This window comes from Cryptomeria japonica, chromosome 8 (genome assembly GCF_030272615.1).
Source record: "Cryptomeria japonica chromosome 8, Sugi_1.0, whole genome shotgun sequence".
In the NCBI taxonomy this organism is placed as follows: Eukaryota; Viridiplantae; Streptophyta; class Pinopsida; order Cupressales; family Cupressaceae; genus Cryptomeria; species Cryptomeria japonica.
Window position 1 is genome coordinate 205070707 of NC_081412.1, and position 6363 is coordinate 205077069.

Here is a 6363-nt window from a genome sequence, read left to right on the forward strand (position 1 = left end):
TCCTCCTGAGAAACTAGGTTTGAGATCCCTTGGCTTGACAAGTGTGAGCGTGCCTCTTCCCAATGGCGAATATGTGGTTCAAAGGTGTCAATGGTTCCCTACCCACACTCTAGGTCTAGATTGGCCGCTGAATGTTTGTCATCAATCTTGGCACAATTCACCATGTTGTCTTGGTCATCATGGATTGTGAGTATGTGGTGAGGTTTGTCGTCCTTGTTTCTGGTCATTAAAGTTAGACTGATGATTTGATTTATTTATTTGTAGTGGATTGATTACTTGAATCGCTTAGCGACACATTTTTTGATTTATTATGCTGAGTAGTCGTTAATACTAAATTATGATCATATTTAGCGTCAGATGTTATTTAACCCACTAAGATTTAATGGTTTGAGTATTCATTGGCAATTGATAATTATTGTTTTATATCACCCTAAAATTATTTGACATTTATTGTTTAAGGGCGCTTGAGGCTTTATTTAATATTTGACACTATAGTCTAACTTATTTTATTATATTTACTTATTTAATTTCTTTGTCGCATCAACTTATTTAGCGATGATAGATTGATTTATTTAATTATACTAATTTATTGTTTATTATCCATTTAAATTATTTAGTGTTCGATTTACCTTTTTTAATTTATTGATTTTGAGGTGTTGATTTTGTAATTAACTAATCCCATTCCTTTGATTTACTCGACTAAGCTTATTTTATTATTTTAATCGCTTTGATATATTCCCCTTGAAAAATTAATTAACGGGTCAATGGTAAAAACACCCTTTATATTAAAATACTATTGTAATATTTCTTTTATGTCTTTTCATTTCCTGATCAAAAGTCGATGGGTAGAGTATTACATGCACATTATACAGTTTTACATACAGTTTTCATTTTGGGGTTGTCGTGAATTTTTGGGGGTCTCTTCCTCTTTTCTCTTTTGGCTCTCTTTTTCTCTGCAAGTTTTAGGGAGTTTTACAATTGTTGGAAGGGATGGATTCAGCTGGATTCGGTGGGCTTGCTGGAGGCTTAGGGAAGGCTCTTCTTGAATTCAGTTGTGATTACTCTGGTTTGAGGTTGGGTTCTTAATTCCCTTGTTCCTTATAATCCATTTCAGATCTGGAAAAAAATGACTATCTACCTTGTGTTTGAATCGTGCTCGTTGGTCTTCTGGGTGTCTATATTTCATTGCTAAATTGTTAATGAAGCAAGGAAAATCGGGGGTTTTTGGGAATTGTTATGTATTCTGCAATATATTAGTAGTAGTGTTTTAAATTTCTACTGGATTTCCAGACTATGTGGTTGCCTCTGTTTCCTCCTGTTTTATTTTTATCTCCTCCATTTAACGCTTGGTGTCTGGCGCTATAATTTTGGGGTCGTATGACTTCATACCCTTTTTACCTCCCCCAGTGCCTAATGTTGGCGTTGTAATCCGCCATGTTTCATTATTTTTTTGGCTGTGGTATTGGGAGACCACAATAATATCATGGAGTGCATCCCACGATAACATCGTGGTAATGCACACCACGATGGAATCTGTTGGCCGCATACCACGATGGTATCGTGGGTATGCATACCACGATTCGTAGTTGTACACCACGACTACACCCTTCCCTGGACCCTGCACCACGACACTTAGCGTGGGTTAAACATGCCCACTCAACTTCTTTTTATCGGTGGGTTTTCTTCTTCGACCCCGAGTTTAGCAGAATTAAAATACCTTTATGTTCATACCCAGTCAAAATGGAAATGGCAGGCGACATTCGTCTCATTTCCGTAGTTTTAATTGTAGTCCCAGAATTTTCTCAGAAGCCAAATTTTGTTTAGATAGTGTACCAATTTGGATACTCACAATATTGGGGGTAGAATGTAGGATAAAACTGGTAATTATTTAGCAGTAGTAAGGAAGGGAATTCTTGCCAAATGGCAGAATCAATGATGGAGAGCTGGAGATCTTTTGAAATCAGATTAGTATGTTAGTACTGCATTGTTTTCTTGCCTCATTAATCCGTAACGATATTTATGTTTTCTTCTCTCACAAGTAATGAGTACTCACTTAAGTAGATTGTTATATCGTAGCAACAATTCGAAGGGGATTGACATTGATAGATTCGGTGTGCGGAATGCATTTATGATAATTGTAAGTTGTAGTTGTTGAAGTTGTGAATGTAGTGTTTTAATTGATGACAATGGTTTGTTTTCAGACTTCCCTCGTTTCGAGTCTCCTGTTGCTTATGTGATGGAGAGGATATGTGTATTTGAGCCATAGCCATGTCTGTTCTGAGTAAGAATCCATGCTCATCGTGCATATGTTTTATGATGCTGAAACATAGTGTTTCCATTGGTACTAAAGTTAAGTTTTTAATTTGGCTAATTTGAATCCCTGTCGCTTGAGCGACAGGAAGTTTATGTATTAATGAAGTTGAAAAAACTTCGCGACAGGAAGTTTATGTATTAATGAAGTTGAAAAAACTTCGCGACAGGAAGTTTATGTATTAATGAAGTTGAAAAAACTTCGCTCGCGTGTATGTCTGTGTGTTGTGATGTGAAATTTTTGGGTTTTAAATGTTAAGTTTCAGCTGTGGTTTGGGGGTACAGCCTGCGAGTTATAGCGCGGACTAAGCATAGTGTAACTGCTGCCCCATCTTGTTTCTCATTATTTTATGTGGGCGTCTTTCCAACCTTTGTAATTATATTGTGATTCTGAGTACCAGAGGACGCTTTTGTCTACGTTGCATATTTGATTTATTATGTTTCCATTTTATCGCTTGCCTTGAACTGAATTTTTTTTATATTTGGCGGGACTTAACTCACTCATAATGGTTTTCCACGAGGTTGTTTGTATACATTGTGCTGCTAATTTGGGCCAGCAAGAGTGCAGACCTTGCTGAGGTTATTGTTCTATTTTCAGCAGTCGCTTTTGAGATTTGGATTGTGCATCTCTTTGGCCAAGAGGCTCGCTTTTGTTTATAATGGCATTTACTCGTTCATGATAATGTGATTGTGCATGGTTTAGTATTGTGTGTGATGGTTCTTTTCAGAATGACTTGTTATGTAGAGCCTCGTGTTATGTTCATGGGCCATGTAGAGGGAGTGGGCTCCTCTGCGATGACCGAGGGTCACGAGAGATGAGCTATCATAAGGTTCCTTGTAAGGATACATGAAACCCAGTCCCTTTAGGTGGACATGAGTTTACCTAGCATTATGATTAATAAATAACTAAATAAATCAATGGGTTGGGTAGTTAGATAATTAATAAAAGATAATAAATTGATGGCGTCGCATGACTCAGTCCTAGGAAGGATCTTTTAGGAATAGCATGAGAAGGTTGTGGAGACGGTAAGCCAATCTCCCTTGGTCTCTCAAAGGTTGAGATGACTCTGCATGCCCTTTGGTTGGTGCCTTGTTTCTTGTATTTGGTTTGGCATGCGATGACACTCCCTTGTACATGTGTCCTCTTGAGTTTTGCATCCATGTTCAATATTGTATCGGCCTCTAGGAGTTTCTTGGTTATTGTTGCATTATGTGGGTCCGTGTGTGTGGGTGTGTGCGGAAGTCCTCCTTGGTGTTAGTTCCCTCAGTCTTAAGCATCAACCTAGGTGTAGAGTATGAGTTGGGACCTAGTGACATCTCCTAGCTCAGGGGGTGGTTCCTTGTAGGTTCCACATTGGTCGGATGGTTGGAGCTTATTGTCATTGGGGGTTTTTCCCCTCCTTGCTGGTGCTTTCTCCCTTGCGTGGACTTGGTACTTATGTTGTGGCGACTATGGATCTTTGAAGTAGATTTATGTAATACATCTTCATAATCATTGATATGTACATATTATGTATTAGAGTAAGATTGGATAGAAAGAGTAAGTAGACCTCACATTTGTACTTGTATGTAATGATGACACTTATTGTTCTCATGTGTACTCTTAATTTTAGATTTTTGATGAACTCCTTGTAAGATATCAATATGGAAGATTGGAATGTAATTATGTTTATTCATGTAATGTTCAAGTATGTGGAAGCATTGAAAACATTATAAGAAATTATGATCTCTATAATGTAATGACTACACTTATGTTGTAATGTAAATTGGTAGATTGTAATTCTTAGAGGCTCATGAGTAAAGTAGTAAATTCAGCAATATAGACAATCACATGGCATTAATGTGCTATGAACCAACCTAAGGTCATGATCATGTCTAAATAAGAGATGATGCTTTAGTCACTTTATTTATGTTAAGCATTGAGCAATGTTAATGATCTAGTTATGGAAGGTATGTATCATATGTTTAAGTTAGTACCATTCAAGTAGATGTTAAATCATGTGTTATGAGACCCTTGAATTCGAGCAATAACTATTAAGCTAAAACCATAATGAGTCAATAACGGTAAAGAAAGCATGAGACAGTATAATAGCATTTGTTAGAAACTTGGAATTCTAAATCAGCCATAAGGCTGAAATGATAATGGAACTTAGAGATATACTAATATTAAGATCTAAAATGGACATGTATGTAATTATAAGAAGTCTTCAAATTAACCAACAATTGTATGAATAAAGTCATCATGCGCAAGGAGCCTAGGAAAGATAGAGCACATGCATTTTATGATAGGGTTGGATGGTCTAGTACATGGGCGATGTATTATGTGAGTGGCCGCAAACAAGATATTGTAATTATGATCATAGTAGTTCATACTTATCTTGAGAAGGCATGAGCATGAGAGGATAGAACCTATGTATTGAGCTAGTTGCATTATACTCCTAGGAAATGGAGTATTCATTCTAGACTTAAGGATGAGTAGCCATAGGTAAAATGCATTATAGTAACTCCTTATTCCATGCCATGCATTAGAGGGATTATGAAGTATCATGTATTAGTAGGTTATAACATGCAGGTTGTGTTATGCACATGTGTAAGTAGGTTTGTACGAGTGTATGGTTGGGTTCCTAGAAGGAACTAGAGTCTAAGGAAGTGCATCTCATGTTTAGTTGGTGGTAGTTAATCATTAATGATGATAGGAGGCCTCATGAGGATAGAGGGCAGCGTATGGGGCTTATCCTTGTAGAGGTATACTATATTAGTTACTAGGCATATGAGAACATGTAGTGGTGTTCCATGTAGGATTAGGGAATTAGGTGCATAGATGTGCATTAAGATGGAAGTGGAAACTTGATACGTTGATCATGAATCGTAAGGTTAATAGTGAACTAAGTAATGATTTCAATATGCCCTAGGGAGGTAATGAGACATGATGTAAATATGGTTCCGCTTATGCTAAGATCATAGTGCAATAATCAATGATTAATATTCAACACTAAGGTGAATTAATTGAACCAACTCTTGTATGTGTGGCCTAACTATGTGTAGGGAGAACCATAGTTTAAAAACTTGTGGACTCGCCATGGACTCGCGAGTCTGTGGGAGCCAAGAGTCGACTCGCCAAGACTCACGAGGTGAGTCCTGGCGAGTCCATTTGAAAGAATCACAAATATTTTGAACGAACTCGCGAGTCTTTCAGATGGACTCGCGAGACCCAGAAAAACCATCAAGCAAGCTTTAAAAATGAGTTTTTTTGGCCTTCATTTGGCGTAACTCCCCCCCTTTTGGACTTTTTTTGGGGTTAAGGGGTAACCCTAATTGGATGTAGGTCAATATAAAAATAACACCCGCTGCGTTTATAAAATAATAAAAGTATTTTTAGTCTCGCAGGGTGCTACCCCTCGAGCCTGCCCTGTATCGTGACAGGGAGCACGCAAGGGGCACTGCCCCCAAACCCACGTCAAAAAATATAGGGAGAAACTGCGCTGATGGAAGTAGGGAAAATTTAACCTCTGAGTCAGATTAGGCTCCATATAACAACATAATTAGCATTGAATAAATCTTGCTATTATACATTTTAGAGTTGAAAGTTTGAAACTATGAGTATGAATGATGAAATTTCAAATATTGCGCGTTTGTTGATCATTTGACATGTGTAATGTTTCAATTATGGCTATTATGTTCTCTAAATGCATTAATTTCTTTATGTTTTTTTGTAAAACTACGGTTTTTTTTTGCCGAGTCTTTCACGAGTCTTACACGAGTCCGAGTCTGAGTCCAAATTTTTGGTTTGCCGAGTCTGTGGCGAGTCTGAAATTTTCAACTATAGTGAGAACATAATTGTTAAAAAAAAAAATTATCCCACTCTTTTAGACTGGATGTTGTAAGTTTCCCTAGGGTTTGTTGGCAGGTGCTACACATCCGATATCAAAGCCAGGTTCGCAACACTGGGATCTCTCGTTGTGGAGGTGAGCCTTAATCATGCTGAAAACTTGCATCAGGATTATAATTTGTAGCAGGATCGAAGTGATCCATTCTGGAGTCGAACACATACCA

The 6363-nt window shown here is 37.5% G+C and overlaps 1 long non-coding RNA gene across 1 annotated transcript; it reads left to right on the forward strand.

Moving 5' to 3' along the window:
• Positions 1-843: 843 nt before the first annotated feature.
• On the forward strand, positions 844-2525 carry LOC131857455 (uncharacterized). Its single transcript, XR_009358748.1, has 2 exons — positions 844-1073; positions 2202-2525. It is a non-coding gene; the product is annotated as an uncharacterized LOC131857455 (long non-coding RNA).
• Positions 2526-6363: the final 3838 nt, after the last annotated feature.